Below are 17,812 nucleotides of genomic sequence, written 5' to 3'. Positions count from 1 at the left end.
GATACCCAGGGTTGTTTGTTACTCAGTATCATTATGGTGATGACTAACAGATACACCTGCTGTATGTCAATCACAGAGGAGACAACGAATGAGGCAGGCATGTGTTGTCCTGCATTAGGGACTGAGGATATGGTGATAGACAGGCTACACTTACTCCAGTTCTCAATGGGCTCACAGTCTAAGTGAAGGAGATGGACTATTATACACATAACCACAAAGCCATACCATACATGCTCTATGGTAAGAGAAGATGAGAAGATTAGCAGGGACCTGAACAAAAGTAGTTGTCAATAAGTTGGAAGCATTTATTGAGTGCCAACAGTAGTCCCAATTCTGCTAGGCATTTTGGAAATGCAAAAGAAGCAGAAGATGTATTCAAGAATAAACTCACTGGAGAAACAAGACTGCCAATGACAAAACAGCTGGAGTACAATGAAGCAGTATCAACACACAGGTGCGGAATTATTTAAACCAACTGTCAGGGCGAGGGGACAGACAGAAGGCAAAGGTCAAAACTCAAGTCTACTCCTCGCCCTGTTTGAACCACAAATGCCCAGCAAACAAAGACTCCCCCTCTTCTGCCCCCTGCTGCATAATTAGTGGCTCCAGCCACACTGACCTAGTCACTCGTCTTGAATATTTTACTTTCATACCTAACAAGCTGACACAGTGGAGAAGGCAACCATAACAGATTTTTTTGAGTAATAAATAAATGGATAAAGAGTACAAATGACCATTAGAGTTTAATGTTCTTATAATTAGGAAACTGGTCAAATGAGTTTCTGAGATTGTTTTCTAACTATTGTTTTTCAAAAATCTTAGACTCAATAAGAATATATTTTATATCACAACCCAGTACACACAGCCTTCCCAGGTGGCTCCGTGGTAAAGAATCTGCCTGCTAAGCAGGAGACGTGGGTTCAATCTCTGGGTCAGGAAGATCCCCTGGAGAAGGAAATGGCAACCCATTCCAGTATTCTTGCTTGAAAATCCCAAGAACAGAGGAGCTTGCCGGGCTACAGTCCATGGGGTCATAAAAGGGTCAGATGCAACTCAGCATCTACACCACCACCACCAATACACACACACAAACACACACGCACCATCACCACCACCACTACTACACCCAATTCTCTTGTTTTCCATGAAGAAAAATCACGGAAATAATATTAATCCTTACTATGTATGAGGCATGCCCCATTTTTTTTCTTTTCACTTCGTTTCTATCTTACCAATAAAAAATCCTGAGTGTAGCACCAAAAGTGATCTCATGGCCCGCTAGTGGGTCGTGACTAGCAATTTGAAAAACTCTGTGAGCCAGGCTGGTTCACACCTTGACATTAACTGGACAATACAGATTGCTGATTTATTGGATACTACTTAGCACTGGGCTGGGCTCCACATCGGCGACTATAGAGAAGGTTGAGAGGTGATCCCCACACTTCAGGGACCCCCATCTTTTCAGGAAAGGCAAAATCTTCACAGAAATGCCCGTCATGTAAGGCTGGCCTCCTGCCTGTCCTTTTCCTTTAACACCTGAGTCATCCCCCAATCACCCCAGGCAGGGACGCCCTGAGTCATCCTCGGTTCCTCCTGTTTGCTCACCTGCCCAGACGTTTGGTCAGAGGTCAAGTAGCCATTGCCATGGCAACGAATGCTGGGCCAACCCTTCATCTGATGCCTCTGAAGTTCCTGACTCTAATTCAGAGATTTACCACTCTTAAAAGTGCATATGGCAAATGATAGCAGGTGACCATGACCCAGTGGGACAAGTGACCCAAGGTTCAGGGGATGAGGCCCTCTGTTGGGGGAGGGGGTAGTAGTCAGGGGGCTTCACAGTAAAGGAGACCTGGGAGTGAGCCCTGACTGTCAGGGAGGATGACATTCTCTAATGAACAATACAAAAGGCCCTGACATGTACTCACAGGTTTGCTTTCTTGGTAATAGCATTATACACAGCAAGTTCTTATCCCAGGCTGGCATCTGAAACATTGCTTCACACATGGGTTGATGTACAAGCAAATGTGCCTCAAATGTGACTCCAGACTTGGAATCTGGAACCCAGGGCATCAGTCTTGGCTCTACCACTTCCTACCCATGTTTAACTTTGGGCAGGACAGAGAACCTCTCTGGACCTCAGTTTCCTCTTCTGTGAAATGGGAGTGATAAGAATGCTGAGGGTGGGAGATGAAATGAGACCATGTGTAGTAAAGTACTTTGCACGTGCTGAGCAATAGTACATGCTTGACATATGTTAACTGAGATGAAAATTGGTCAACGTGTATAAACGCAACTTTGAACTGCCTTATGCTTCATCATGAGAATAAATAATTTCCCTCAGAATTATTCATCCTTCCTTTAGAGCATTATGAAATTTAAATGTGAAAATATAATTATTCAAAGAAGCTTTGAAAGCTAGAGTACTAGGACTTGAGAAATCTATAATTGATCTATTATGCAAAGATTATATACCAGGGTTTTCCTTTTTTTCTTTTGTTTTGACGACTCTGTATGGGGTACACACATAAACTAGAGTTATTTTTTTGTGTATAAAAATCAACTAGGTCATTAAGAAGGTCCCAGCTGCATATTTTAGTGCCAGATACAGGCTTGAGTGTTTTGGAATACTCATCAGTTTCTGTTATTGGAGTCAAGGACAGTCGCAGCCTGGTGACTGACCCAAGTTTCAAAACAGGGGAGACCTAAGGTTCAAATATGACTTTGGATCTAAAGGAATATGGTCACCTTGGAGAGCAGGTGACCATTGGGGAGTGGCTACTATGTTGAAGGGGTCACCGTCTTACTGAAATCTATCACTGTGGAGTGGGTTATACATTTGTCTAAGGGGAAATCCATTCACATTTTCAAAGGGGTTGGCAAGTGCTAAAAGATGATTAACCAGTGTCTTTGAATGTCCACATTTCCAGCCATAACCAACCTGGGACTGACTAACCATGGGGAGGCCAGAGGCCAGAGACAGGCTTCAGTCCTGCCCCAGTCCCCTGGGCAACCTGGACAAAGCACTTCCCAGACCTTCAGTCAGCTTCCATGTCTGCAAAGAGGGGTTAAAGTAGCCACATCATCAGTTTATTGTGTTGATTCAAGAAAAGAAATATTTAAGGCCTCCAACCTATAGTAAGTGCCTAACTGAATGGCCTCTTCCCACAATGTGCAGCTTTGTTTATCTAATGTCTGGATTCAAATAGTCCTGCAGATCATCCTTCCACAATCCTGTGTGACTGGAGACAGACAACTTTTTGGTTAGGTCATTTAGGATAGAAAATATGAGAACCACTCCTCTGGGTGGGCCCCTGGACCAACCACTGATCTGGCATTCTGTCTCCGCTGGCGGCGATCCAGGCAGTTCTGCCTCCCTAAATGCCTACCTCTATAGGATGGTATAGAGGTATACATACCAGGCAAATACAACACCCTGCCATCCTTTCCCTCCACTCAGCTCTTCTCTGTGTCTCCATTCTATCATTGGATCAGGATGCTATTTACCCACCAAGAGAAAACCAAGTAAGACAACCATCAGCACTCATCCAATCTCCCCTTGATGTGATGATGGTGATGGGAGACAAGGGGGCTACGCAAGGTCTTGGCATCCTGGACCCAGGCTTGGGTTCTGCCTTGTCTGTCTCTGGCTGTGAGAAGGAGACAGACTGTCCTGTGTTCTGCCTGCCAAGCTAAGCCTTGTTTTCTGCTAGGTTGTCCCCAGAATTTAAAGTGGAGGGTCCTGGCACCAGTCCAAGCTTTAAAAAATGGGAAGGAAGCAGCTGGGGTGCAGCACACCAGGCCTCAAACTGGCACTGGACAGACCTGGCTGGGTTCAGATTCCTGCCTCACCGTCTCCCAGCTGTGAGGCCTGGGACTTGTGACCCGGCCCCTCTGAGCCTCTGTTTCTCCCTCTGAAACTTGTTTGATGCTATCTACCTCCTAGTGTGCTTGGGAGGCCGTAATGGGATAATCTACATGGACAACCTGTCACAGAAAAGGGGGTCGATAAATGTTTGTTAATAATCCAAGTGAAGTTCTTTGAAGGGAAAGATTTAGGAATTCAATAACACGCTGCTAGAGGGCTTTCTTCTACTGTTTAATTTATTAAGAAATAAGGTAGGAAGTTATCAGATTTTTAAAAATGTTTGCACAATAGGCTTGGAAACTCCTTTTTATTTTAAGAAATTTGGCAGTGGGAAACAAATTCATGGCTGGCTTGGTGAGCACATACATCTGTGAGAGGCATGCCATATTCCAATTAGGATACACCCAGACCACAGTTTATTTTTCCCCCATTATGAATTACATTCAGTGGGAAAAGCTCTTAGGAAGTCTGAAGCTAAACCATCAAAAGAAACAAGAGGTAGAAAACACAAAGATGGAGAATTTTCAGAAATGAGTTCAATAACATGCTGGTCCTTGGCAGCTGAAGTGCCCAGGGGGAATAAGCATGCTGACCTTAAAAGAACATGAAGATATCTATAGAACTACCATATGACCCAGAAATCCCACTACTGGACATACACCCTGAAAGTGAAAGTGTTAGTCGCTCAGTCATGTCCCACTCTTTGCAGCCTCATGGACTGCAGCCCACAAGGTTCCTCTATCCATGGGATTTTCCAGGCATGAATACTGGAGTGGGTTGCCATTTCCTTCTCCAGAGGATCTTCCTGACCCAGGGTTCAAACTCGCATCTCCTGTGTCTCCTGTGTTGCAGGCAGATTCTTTACCTACTAAGCCACTGAAAATCATAATTCAAAAGGACACATGTACGTCAGTGTTCATTGTAGCACTATTTACAATAGTCAGACATAGAGACAACCTACATAACCAAAGACAGATGAATGGATAAAAAAGATGTGGTACATAGATACACTGGAATATAACTCAGCCATTGAAAGGAATGAAATTGGGTCATCTGCAGAAATGTGGATGGACCTAGGGTTTGTCATACAAAGTGAAATAAGTCAGAAAGAGAAAAACAAATATCGTATATTAAAGCATATATGTGGACTCTAGAAACATGGTACAGATGAACCTACTTGCAGGGCAGGAATAGAGACAGACGTAGAGATGGACATGTGGACACTGTGGGGAAGGGGAGGGAGGGATAAACTGAGAGGTTAGAATTTATATATATGTGTGTGTGTGTGTGTGTGTGTGTGTGTGTGTGTGTGTGTAGTGATTCCCTGGTGGCTCAGACGGTAAAGCGTCTGCCCACAATGCGGGAGACCTGGGTTCAATATCTGGGTTGGGAAGATCCCCTGGAGAAGGAAATGGCACCCCACTCCAGTACTCTTGCCTAGAAAATTTCATGGATGGAGGAGCCTGGTGGGCTACAGTCCATGGGGTCACAAAGAGTCGGACACGACTGAGCAACTTCACGAGATACACACACACACACACACACACACACACACACACACTACTGCTGCTGCTGCTGCTAAGTCGCTTCAGTAGTGTCCGACTCTGTGCGACCCCATAGACGGCAGCCCACCAGGCTCCCCTGTCCCTGGGATTCTCCAGGCAAGAATACTGGAGTGGGTTGCCATTTCCTTCTCCAATGCATGAAAGTGAAAAGTGAAAGGGAAGTCGCTCAGTCGTGTCCGACTCTTCGCGACCCCATGGACTGTAGCCTACCAGGCTCCTCCGTCCATGGGATTTTCCAGGCAAGAATACTGGAGTGGGGTGCCATCGCCTTCTCCGATATACATACTACTGTGCATAAAATATGTAACTAGTGGGAATCTGCTGTATAACACAGAGAGCTCAGCTCAATGCTCTGTGAAGACCTAGATGGGTGGGATGGGGGTGGGTAGGAGTCAAGTACAAGAGAGAGGGGATATATGTACACATACAGCTGATTCACTTCATTGTACAGCAGAAACTAATACAACATTGTAAAGCAATTATACTCCAATAAGAAACAAAATAAAAATAAATAAAATAAAACAAAAAAAACTAAAAGACTATGAAGGTATCTATGGATCATTTATTCATTCACCAACACTAAGCACCACAGACAGCAGGACACATTTCTGTTCTCAAAGGCTCCTGGTGGGCAAGGGAGACAGACCCCTCCACCAACTGAATCACTATGGGAGAAACAGCAGAGCAGAGGCGTGCGTGAGGTCCTCATGGATCACGGTGGGTGAGTCAAGTTGGCCTGGAAGTGTCAGGGCAACTTCCCAGGGCAGCTTAGGAGACCTGAGGAAGCAGACATCTTATGGCAAAGTTGAAAGAGTGTGGATTCTGGAGCCTGAATGAATGTTCAGGTTGAATTGCACCAGTGGTACTTCAGAGCAACGTCACCTAGGGATGCTATTTAGCTTTCCTGTATCTCCGTTTCCTTGTGAATAATATGGGAATGATCACTGTATAATATGCTCCTAAGGCCACTGGAAGATCAAATGAGTTAATGCATGTAAATCTTGGACCCTATACATAGCTCAACAAAGGTGATGATGATGATGAAGATAATGTTGGTGATTAGAGAAGGACATTCCAAGGAATGCGCAAAGGCCCAGAGGTATGTGCTCTGCCCACAAGAGTGGTTGGAACAGAGGGTACATGATTGGCACAGAGGGTGCAGAAGTTGGGGGAAGGAGCAGGATCGGGTGGTAGGGGCAGACCATGGAGGGCATTGGGCCAAAAAAAGTTTGTTCTTAAAAACGAAACTTTTACCTTCCAGCTAGCCTGTTTCTCTCTCTTTGCTTTTCTCAGCCAAAATTCTAGGAAGAGTGGTCAATACCCACTATGCCCACTTCTTCCTCTCCCTTATTATCTCTACACCTACTACCTACCTTTCGATGGATGCCCAGCAAATTCATGTTCGTCCTTCAAGGCCCAATTCAGATGTCACTTCTGAGACCCCAAGACTAAAGAAGTTTCTATTCTTAGGAAGCTCTTAGCCCAGAGAGAAAGATCTGTGAGCTGTGGAAAGGTCCAGATTTAGGAGACAATCTGGCTCCTGGGACCACAGACTGTGGCCATTTGGAAGTTCTCTGAAAAGCATCTGTCTTCTTTGTTCCCCTACACAGCAGTGACACGTGTGGGCACAGAGTCATGTGGTGGTAATAACCCAGCAAGGTAATACCCCAAGTGGGTAATAACCCAGTCCTGGGTGCGACAGACAGGGAACTTGTGTGTTAGAGTGTTTTGAGTTAAAAACTAGTCTTTGACATTTCAATTAACACATGGCAACAGACCAGAGTAAAATAATGAGGAGGCAGCTTTGTGGACAAGGGAGGCTTTCCTGCTGTACATCAAGGTGGCTGTTCTGCTTCCTCTTGAATACTTATAATTCAAATGCATTCATCAATCATTCATTTATCCATCCATCCATCCAAACTTCCACTTTGATTATGGATCATCCTTTAATTAATTAAAGGGTAATTAATTAATTATTTTTTGAGCATCTACTATCCAATGCATTGTGTATTGGACGTATCCAATACAACGAATACAATGGGGATACAGAAGGAAACAATACGGAGTAGTTGCTCTCTTGGAGCTTAACTTCCATTGATCTATGTACTTATCCAGCCACCTAACCTCCCTCTCTCCCATCCATCTATCCATTTCCCCACCCCTCCATTCCTCCATTCATCCATCCCACATAATGTGTCAGACTGAGGCTATAATGAAAAGACACAGATCCTCTCCTTAAGAAATTCATAATCTAGTGGGATAAGTACACATGCTTATGAGTGTACTTATGTACAGGAGCAGTAAGAGAAACTCATACATGCTACACTAATGGCACACATAGAAATTGGGTAGTCTACCTGAGTGGCGTTGACAGGAAAGGATTCACGGATGAACTGTCCTAGGATCAGTACCAAAAGATGAAGCGAGGTTTACTAGGTGAATGGGATGGGCTGTGGGGAAGAGAAAGGTGTAGGAAAGGGCAAAACAGAGGGAGCAGCAAAAGCCAAAGCACAGAGGCAAGAAAACTGATGTGTTGAAGGGACTGTAACATGCTCTTTTTATACATTATTGGATCTGATGTGCAAATATTTTGTTCAAGATTGTTGCATCTACGTTCACAAGAGATACGCATCTGTAGTTTTCTTGTAGTATTGTTGTCTGGTTTTGGTATTTAGAGTAATGCAGACTCATCAAATGCACAGAACGAGTTAGGAAGGATTCCTTTTGCTTTCGTTTTCTGAAAGTGGTTGTTTTGTTGTGGTCAGTCGCTCAGTCATGTCTGACTCTTTGCCACCTCATGGACTGCAGCCCACCAGGCTCCTCTGCCCATGGAACTTTCCAGGCAAGAGTGCTAGAGTGGGTTGCCATTTCTTCCTCCAGGGGATCTTCCTACCCAGGGATCGAACCCAAGTCTTCCACACCGCAGGTGGATGGGGGCTCTTTACCACTGAGCCACCAGGAAAGCCCAAAAGTGGTTGTAGAGAACTGGTAAAATTTCTTCCTTAAATGTTTGGTAGAGTTCACTTGGAGAAGGCAATGGCACCCCACTCCAGTTCTCTTGCCTGGAAAATCCCAGGGATGGAGGAGCCTGGTAGGCTGCAGTCCATGGGGTCTCGAAGAGTCGGACATGACTGAGCGACTTCGCTTTCACTTTTCACTTTCATGCATTGGAGAAGGAAATGGCAACCTAAGAACCCAAGAACACTCCAGTGTTCTTGCCTGGAGAATCCCAGGGACGGGGGAGCCTGGTGGGCTGCCGTCTATGGGGTTGCACAGAGTCGGACACGACTGAAGCGACTTAGCAGCCGCAGCAGCAGCAGAGTTCACTACCTGGGCCTGATGCTTTCTGTTTTTAAAGGTTATCAGTTGTTGATTCAATTTCTTTAATAGACATAGGCCTCTTCAGAGTGTCTATTGCTTTTTTTTGGCTGTGCTGCATGGCTTGTGGGATCTTAGTTCCCTGACCAGAGATTGAACCTGAGCCCTTGGCAGCGAGAAACGTTAACTCCTGGACCACCAGGGAATTCCCCAGATTGTTGATTTCTTCTTGTTGTGAGCCTTGGGAGATTAAGTCTCTCAAGGAATTGGTACATTTCACCTAAGTTATCAAATTCGTGAGCACCAAGTTTTTCACAGTATTTCTTAAATGACCATGAGATTTATAGTGATGCTTCCTTCTTCATTTCAGTCATTTCTCTTTTTATTCTTAGTTAGTCTGGCTAGCGGCTCATCAATTTTATCAGTCTTTTCAAAGAACCAGCTTTGGTTTCATTGATTTTCTCTATTGATTTCCTGTTTTTAATTGATTTCTGCTCTAAGTCTTACTATTTCTGTTTGCTTTTGATTTAATTTGCTCTTCTCTTTTTAGTTTTCTAACACAAAACTTAGATTCTTGATTTTACATCTTTTTAAAATAATTTTTTTTAATTGGAGGATAATTGCTTTATAATATTGGGTTGTTTTCTGCCATATATCTTCTTTTTTAATACATGAATTTACTGCTATAAATGTCCCTGTAAGCACTGCTTTTTCTGCATCCCATAAATTTTTATGTTGTGTTTTCACTTATTATTAGCTAAAAATATTTTTAAAACTTCTCTCGAGATTTTTTTCCTTTGGCGCAAGTGACATTCAGAAGTGTGTTGCTTAACCTCCAAGTGTTTGGAATTTTCCAGCTATCTTTCTCCTATTGTTGTCTAGTTTAATCCTGTTGAGGTCTGAGAACAGACAGTGTATACTTTCTATTCTTTTGAAGTTGTTAAGGTGTGCTTCATGCCTCAGAATGTGGTCTATCTTGGTGAATGTTCCATGTGAGCTTGAGAAGGATTCTGTTGACGTTGAATGAAGTAGTCTATAGATGTCCATTATGTCCAGTTGATTGAAGGTGCTGAGTTCAACTCTGTCCTTACTGATTTTCTACCTGTTGGATCTGTCATTTCTGATAGAGGAATGTTAGTCTCCAACAATCAAAGTGGATTTGTCTATTTCTCCTTTCAGTCCTATCAGTTTTTGCCTTTTCTTATTACAAGGTATGTTGAAGTTATTTCAAGCTGCTGCTTTCCCAGATTAATTTAAATTCGGAATCATTAAGTATCTGAAAATGGTTTAGTTAGTGCAGGTGATGACATTAGAAAAAGAAGGAAGGAACTGATAGGCAGCAGGAGTGGTAAGGCAGTATATATCCATTTAAGAGACCTCCTAGATTTATTTTCAGAGAAGGCAATGGCACCCCACTCCAGTACTCTTGCCTGGAAAATCCCATGGACGGGGGAGCCTGGTGGGCTGCAGTCCATGGGGTCGCTAAGAGTTGGACACGACTGAGCAACTTCACTTTCACACATCAGAGAAGGAAATGGCAACCCACTCCAGTGTTCTTGCCTGCAGAATCCCACGGACAGAGGAGCCTCGTGGGCTGCAGTCCATGGGGTCTCACGGAGTCGGACACGAATGAAGCAACTTAGCACCAGCAGCAGCAGCAGCAGATTTATTTTGAATATACAGCATGTGCCCAGCTGTGCCTTTCTCTGTTGCCAACTCTTCTGTTTTACTCTTTTTCACTGAGATTTCCTTAAAAAACATAAGTTGAATTAATGAATGAGGCCTGGGTAGAGTTCTTGATGGAAAAGAAAGATTAGTATGTTTTAAAGAAAGGTGTTAATGATACATTAGCACCCCACTGAGAATTTCTCCCTATTAGAGAAAGAACAGGGGCTGGAAAATGGATTTCACAGCAGCTGTCAGAACATTTTTATGCCAAGGACAAATATTCACAGGTTTGTCTTCCCCAGGATGTCTAGGAACCATTTCCAGGTAATTGCGAGGGTACCTTCTACAGTAGAAGTCTGTGCATTGGGCAAAATTCCAACTGGAAATCTCTTTCCAATGGAACTTCTGCAGAGTAAGAGCATGAAGATCATTTATATTCATAACAAAGGCCTCCAAGGCCTGTGAGATCCTGAATCACCCAAGAAAGATTAAATCATGTTCAACCAAGCTTTAGTGTTAAGTATATTTAATTGTATTCTAACTCTTCAAAGACTGATTATCTTTAATTAAATAGCCTGGTGACTACAGACTTATCACTTATTTGATATGATATAGTGAGGAACTATTCACTAGGATATTTAATAAGTTGAAATACCCTATGGCTGACCACACAGAATGACAGAGGTGTGTGTGTGTGTGTGTGTGTGTGTGTGTCTACAGGCATGGAAGAGATTAGGCCAACATTTTGAGAGCTGGCTAAATGGTGCTGTTAACATAGTGTAGATGTTAATGGCACATAAACGCATAAATCTGCCATTTGCAGCCTCGCATGTGTACCGTGATATAAATAACTAATAGGGCTTTCACAATCCATTGAAAATATAAAGATTACTAAATTGGCTTTTAAAAACATTAGAATCCCATTAGGCCAGAAACTCAGCAGCTGATTACAGAGCAAAATCAACCTCAAGAGGACTCTAAATTCTCATTTGTTGCTGCTGTTAAAAGGTACTGCACTTTCAACAAGGCCATGGGCCCCTGGGGAAGAAAGCTCACAGTCCTTGCTGGCGAAAAAGGGCCCTATCCAGCTATGCATCTGGTTAAGGATGCTTATGGGGAGACTCTTTCTCCTAGCACCTGTCCTGGGAGTTCCATCAAGAAATATTAATATATGATGTAGCCCAAATATAAGTCAATGTTTCTGAACTTAAAAAACTTATGGCTCCCTCCCTATAAGACTTTTTGGACATTTTCTTCCCTCCCCACCCCCACCTCTACTATATTCACCACGTCTTTTAGACGTGTCTACTCAGTTGGTGATTTTAAATGTTTTGTACTGCCTAGAGCAGTCTTTAGCCCATGGCTACCCTTCTCCACTCCAACAACCTTCAGAGGCTCCCATTGCCTAGAGGATAAAATGGGAACTTCTTCACTTTTGCAATCTTTACCTAACCTAGCTGTCCAATCGAATTTCATACCACTCCCCAAGTGACAGAGGAACTCACTCTCCTTGGTATGACGCCATCCCCCCGCCCCCACACCTCTGCTTCCACAGCTCCTCCCATCCAGAACACCCCTCACTCGGCTTTCACAGGCAGCGAGTCCCCCTTCCTTCAAGGCACAAGGTAAATGCCACTTCCTTCAGCAGCTGCCTCAGATCTCCTCGAGGGGCTGGGACCCCTCCTCTTTCCACAGCAGGGTGACATATGGAACTTCCACATCCTTTAAGGGCTGTGGCAAAGACTCATAATGCTGATGAGAAACAGTAGTTTAGATTTTATATGGCACTTGCTATGAGCCAGCCACTATTTTAAGTACTTTGTGTGTATTAACTATTGTAATCCTTACAGCAGTTCTCCACAGTTGATATTATTATTGTTGTTATAGTTTACAGGTGACAAAACTGAGCTGTGCACACACACACACACACACACACACACACTCTCTCTCTCTCTCCCTCTGTGCGTGTATATATACATGCATATGTATATATACACATACATGTACATACACACATTCAGTTGTCCATCCTTCCATTTATTGTGTGCGTGCATGTGTGTGCATGCATGTGTGTGTAGTTGAGTGCCTTCTCATACAAGGATATGTGTCACAGAGAAAAATGACACAAATGCTCGGGAGGAGTTCTCTTGACAGACATGAATATCCATTTTGAAAACTTGTGTTTTGTTTTATTACTTAGAACCATGAGTAATGAAACCATTTTAAAGTGGTAAAGCCTTTGACACCACTAAATCCAGTGCCCCCAGTCAGTACACATGTTTTCTGAGTGCCTACTATGTGCCAGGCCCTGGGCATGAGATGGTGAAGCCATAGTTGCTCATTAGGAGAGTTTACTGCTCAACTCTTTATTTTAGAGATGAGAAAACAAAGGTTTAACCAGAGAGGTTAAGTAACTCTCCTGAGGTCACACTAACTTAGTTTAATCCAATTTCTGAATCATAAAAAACCACTTCCAGAAATAAATTATCAATTAAAAAATTTTAAATTGCAGTATAGCTGATTTACAATGTTGTATTAATTTCAGGTATAGAGCAAAGTGATTCAATTACGTACACACATACACACATACATATATATTCTTTCTCAGATTCTTTTCTATTATAGGTTATTATAAGACATTGAATACAGTTCCCTGTTTCCCTGTGTTATACAATAGTTCCCTGTTATTTATCGGTTTTATATATGGTAGTGTATATCTGTTAATCCTAAACTTCCAGTTTATCCCTTCCCCTATTCCTCTTTGGTAATCATATATTTGCTTCTATGTCTGTAAATCTATTTCTTATTTCATAAGTAAGTTCATTTGTATCATTTTTTAGATTCCACATATAACTGATATCATGTGATAGCTGTCTCTGTCTGATTTACTTCACTTAGCATAGTAATCTCCAGGTCCATGCATATTGCTGCAAATGGCATTATTTCATCCTTTTTTTTAATGACTGAGTAATAGTCCAGATGGATTACCAATTTTGAAAGAATCATCATATAATCCTAAATCTGTAATACCATGTGGTAGGCCACATCATGGTCCCCAAAGATGTGCGCGTTCTAATCCCTTGAACCTGTGAATAAGTTGCCTGGCAAGGGTGGAAGGAATTAAGGTGGCAGAAAGAATTAAGGTTGCTAATCAAGTGATTTTAAGATTAGGAGGCTGTCTCGGATTATCTGGGTGGGCCCAGTGTAATCAGAAGGGTCCTTCAAATAGGGAAGAGAGAAGTAGAAGAGCCCATGTCAGAGTGATTCAGTGGGAGAAGGACTGGACTGGCTATAGATGGAAAGCGACCATGAGCTGAAGAGTGTGGGCAGGCCTAGAAGCTGGAAAAGGCAAGGAAAGGGGTTTCCCCCTAGAACCTCCAGAAGGGAACATAGTCCTGCTGACATCTTAGTTCTGGCTCAGGGAAACTCATTTTGAACTCTGACCTCCAAAACTGTAAGAGAATCCATTTATGTTACTTCAGGCCCCCCAGTTGGTAGTAATTTGTTACAGCAGACATAGGAGACCTATGCCTCCTATCAGGAGACAGCCTTACAAAAGTCCTCAGGGCGCTGGGGACCTGACGGCGCCATTCTGAAATGAACATCACCTGTCTTTCTAGAAGTCCAGACATCTAATTTCACTTTAAAACTCAGTACTATCTATCCTCAGTCTGGACACCTTCTCAGCCTCTGCCTTTTTCTCCTCTGGGTAAATTCCAGTGGTTAATGCAGAAATAGAGATACCAAAGAATGCCATTTTTCATAACTTTCTTCCTCAGTTCTTCCAGACACTTCTCTCTCTACTTTTAGATCATTGTCTCTGGCATTTTATTTTCAGAAATGCTCTTGGTATTCATTCCTTGGAGCCCACTGAAGAAGTGACCTTGAGGGCCGAGGTTTCCCGCCCCATGCCCCCCACCTTCCTTTCATTTTTCAGTTTCTGTTTGGAGACTGTCTTCCACGTTGGGGATGGGCTTATGATTCAAGGTCCTCCTAACGCAGAGGGAAGGGAAAGGGGCTCACAGAGTGGGGCCAGGCTCTGTGTTCTGGTGTAAGAAGGAGGAATCACTTCTGCCCACTGGAGTCAGAGAGGTGATGTGGGACCGAGCCACTCCCAGGAGAAGGAAGGATGCATCCATGACCTCGAGGAAGGGAGATGGGCGGCAAATGGCTCCTCTGGGGACTCAGAATAATAGCATCAGTTTTCCTGACACTGAAAAGCTGTCCCTTTCTGGGAATGTGAGTGATTGTGAGAAATGCCTCACCATCCAGCTTTCAATAAAACATTCGCTGAAAATCTTCTTAGTGCCAGGTTTTGTGCCGGGGGGGAGGGGGGGTCTAGATGATGAAGGGGATGATGATGGTGCTGCTGCTGCTGCTAACACCCACAGTGTACCAGGCACTGTTCTAAGTACTTCTCAAATATACTCACGTGTTATATCTTCAGGTGGCGCATATGAAATATGTGCTGAATTAATGAATAGAGAATGACTTGGTCCCTACCTCCCTAAGCTCACAGCCAGCGGTAGGGAGTGACAGAACAGACTGAAGGGAAGATGGGTGAGGGGAAATAGAAACAATAATTGTGATAGGAAAAGAGCTGTGGTTACGCACATGGGCTCCAGAGTCAGACAGCCGGGGTTTAGATTCAGCTCTGTTTCCTACTAACTTGCTAGCCAAATGGATGAATCTCTCTGTGCCTCAGTTTCCTCATTTGTAAAGGGGCAGTGATCAGAAGAGCATTTACCTCGTAGGGTTGTTTTGCACGCACCCATACCTGAACAGTACCTGGCTCACAGCACAGTAACTGTTTCTTGTTGTTACAAGGTGCTCAGCAGAATTCCTCTAAGCCACTTGAAGGCAGGTTTGGTTGCTTCAGATTCCTAATTTGGCTTCTCTCCTAGACTAGTTCTCAGCATCTGATTGGGAGTCTTTGCTGCCTCCATTCTCACTGCCATTCTGGCCAATAAAATCCCCACACCTGATCTCCTGTTTGCATCTTTATTTCCCTCCAGCCGAGGAAGACTTCAAGGAACAGATGACATCTGAGCTGAGTCTTTAGGAAGGTGTAATTTTAAAAAGAGAGGAAGTTAATTAAAAAAAAAGAAGAAGAAGGAGCTGATCTAGCTAGAGGGAGAAGGCAGGGGAGAGAGGGGACTCCTAGGGCAGCAGGCAGAGCCGAGGGATAAGGAGGTGGCAAGAGGCAGAACTACAGGATGAAAACCCTTGACCAGCAAATTCACATTTTACAGGTTCAGTGGGAGCCACTAAAATTTCCAAAGCTTTATAAACCCGTAATTGTTATAGAGGACGGTGCTTACCCTGGGGGTAGCATTATTACCAGCTCAAATGGCAGTTGTAGTAGTGATAATGATGTTAATAGTCACAGCAGTGATCATAGTGGTGGGAGTAACAGCAGCATCATTGTGAACACTCAGAGCACCATCACCATCATCTTTCTTACAGTTCCGTTTTTTTTTTTTGGCTGAGCTGGGTATTCGTTGCTGCTCTGGACTTTTCTTTAGTTGCAGTGAGTGGGGGCTACTCTAGTTGCAGTGAGTGGGCTTCCATTGCGGTGGCTTCTTTTGTTGTGAAGCATGGGCTCTAGGGTATGCAGGCTTCCATAGCTGTGGCTCTTGGGGTCTAGAACACAGGCTTAGTAGCTGTGGTACGTGGGCTTAGTTGGTCTGAGGCATGTGGGATCTTTCCGGACCAGGGATCGAACACGTGTCTCCTGCATTAACAGGTGGATTCCTCACCCCTGAGCTACCAGGGAAGCCGCTTCTAGTTACTTGTATTTAGTACTTACTATGTGCCATTCCAAATACTTTTGAGTCTTATCATACTTAATCCTCACAGTAAGCATATGCGGCAGCAACCATTATCATCCCCATTTACAGATGACAAACCAGGGGCAGGATAGAGTTATCTGACCTGAGTAAAGCTGCAATTGGAACCCAGGACCCAGGACCCGGATGCTTGTTAAAGACTGCATAAAGTACACTGAGGAGCTGCCCTGACTGGCTGACCCCATGGGAAATGGACATCAGAACTGATACCTTAAGGGGCACTGGTATCTTTGGCAGTTCCAGCTGAGGACAGGAAGGCCCTCCCTAAAGTTCAGGGAGCACTCAGGGAGGGGAGCCCCTTAGAGGTGATTGTGGAGTGCTGGCTGAGCCTTGGAGGTGGTAATTGAGGGGGGCACCCAGTCCCAAACTCTGATGTCCCTCTGGCCCCAGTCAGAGATGGTGTCCTGGATGGCTGTGCCCCCTTGTAGCCATACACAGGCCAGGGCCTAGGATTAGCACACAGGGGCAGCCAGGAGCCCCCTCTGCAGGCCCCCATCCCCTGGGGGTGCCTCGCCTGGCCATCTCCCCCAGGGTATGGGGGTTGGGCTGTGACTCTGAGCCCCTCTGCCACCTGCCTCAGGTCTGGTCTACCTGCAGAGCACATGGACAGAGGACCATTCACACCACAGAGTGGCTGAGCCCCTGCAAGTGGGCCTGGCTCCGCCCCACCCTATGCCTAGGTTGGATGCCCGCCAAGTGGTCCAGCAGGAGGTGGACCCCAAGTGCAGTTTGGCTCTGCTGCCTGCAAAACATGTCATACCCCCTTCTACTCCCCCTTCCCAGTCACCAAGGAGAGGGGGTGGGGTCCCAAGGACGGCTGAAGGTGCAGGCGGCCTTACTCACAAACACCCCTGGAAGGGGACCCTCAGGCAGCTGGGGGTCCCGGCTGCCCCACCCCCTTCCGCTGGGTCCTGAGAAGTGACTGTCAGTCTGCACCTTATCTCTGCATCTCTCTGACTCTGTTAGTGACAACTCTCCTGTGGTCCCTATGGTCTCCTGCCAGGAGATGAAGCTTGAAAGGCCTATTTTGCAGGCTCCAGGGGGACTGCGGTGCCATCTTTCTGTTCCTTGATTAAGAATGATTCTGGGGCCCTTCTGAGGGAGAGGCTGAGCTCTCCTAACTGCAGGATACAGGAAAGGAGGGCCACTGCAGAGCCCTCCACAGCAGGGAAGGGAGGCGCTGCCTGGGGACGGCTGCTCCAGCCTGAGGGAGATGGCAGGGGGATGAGGGAGGCCTTTGGAGAATAACTTGTTCTGGAGCAGCAGGGAGAGGCCCAGGCTTTGAAGGCTTGCAGGAGAAGAGCACTGAAGACGCAAAAGGCAGATATGCCTAGGACACCTCGATGACCTCTTGGGTCCTGACTCCGGTGAAGCAGAGTCTCATAGCTGGGGCCGCTCGGCTCTCTGACAGTACCTGGCCTCGTCCAGGGAAGCCCCTGACCTTCAAGCAGCTGGCTGAGGGCTCTATCAGCTTTTTGTCAGCTCCTCACCCCTGACTGCCCCAGACTTCTCACCAGTGACTCAGTTCCACACCCTCTAGGCTTGTC

General features: G+C 44.9%; 1 protein-coding gene across 3 annotated transcripts in view; it reads right to left on the bottom strand.

Moving 5' to 3' along the window:
* The window catches only part of ABTB3 (ankyrin repeat and BTB domain containing 3), a 328,126-nt gene that overhangs the window by 132,835 nt on the left and 177,479 nt on the right, over nt 1–17,812 (bottom strand). The gene's annotated exons all lie outside the window — the stretch shown is intronic.

Source organism: Bos javanicus, chromosome 5, assembly GCF_032452875.1.
Source record: "Bos javanicus breed banteng chromosome 5, ARS-OSU_banteng_1.0, whole genome shotgun sequence".
In the NCBI taxonomy this organism is placed as follows: Eukaryota; Metazoa; Chordata; class Mammalia; order Artiodactyla; family Bovidae; genus Bos; species Bos javanicus.
The sequence above is the reverse complement of the archived record's forward strand: the minus strand, read 5'-3'. Positions and strand labels throughout refer to the sequence as shown.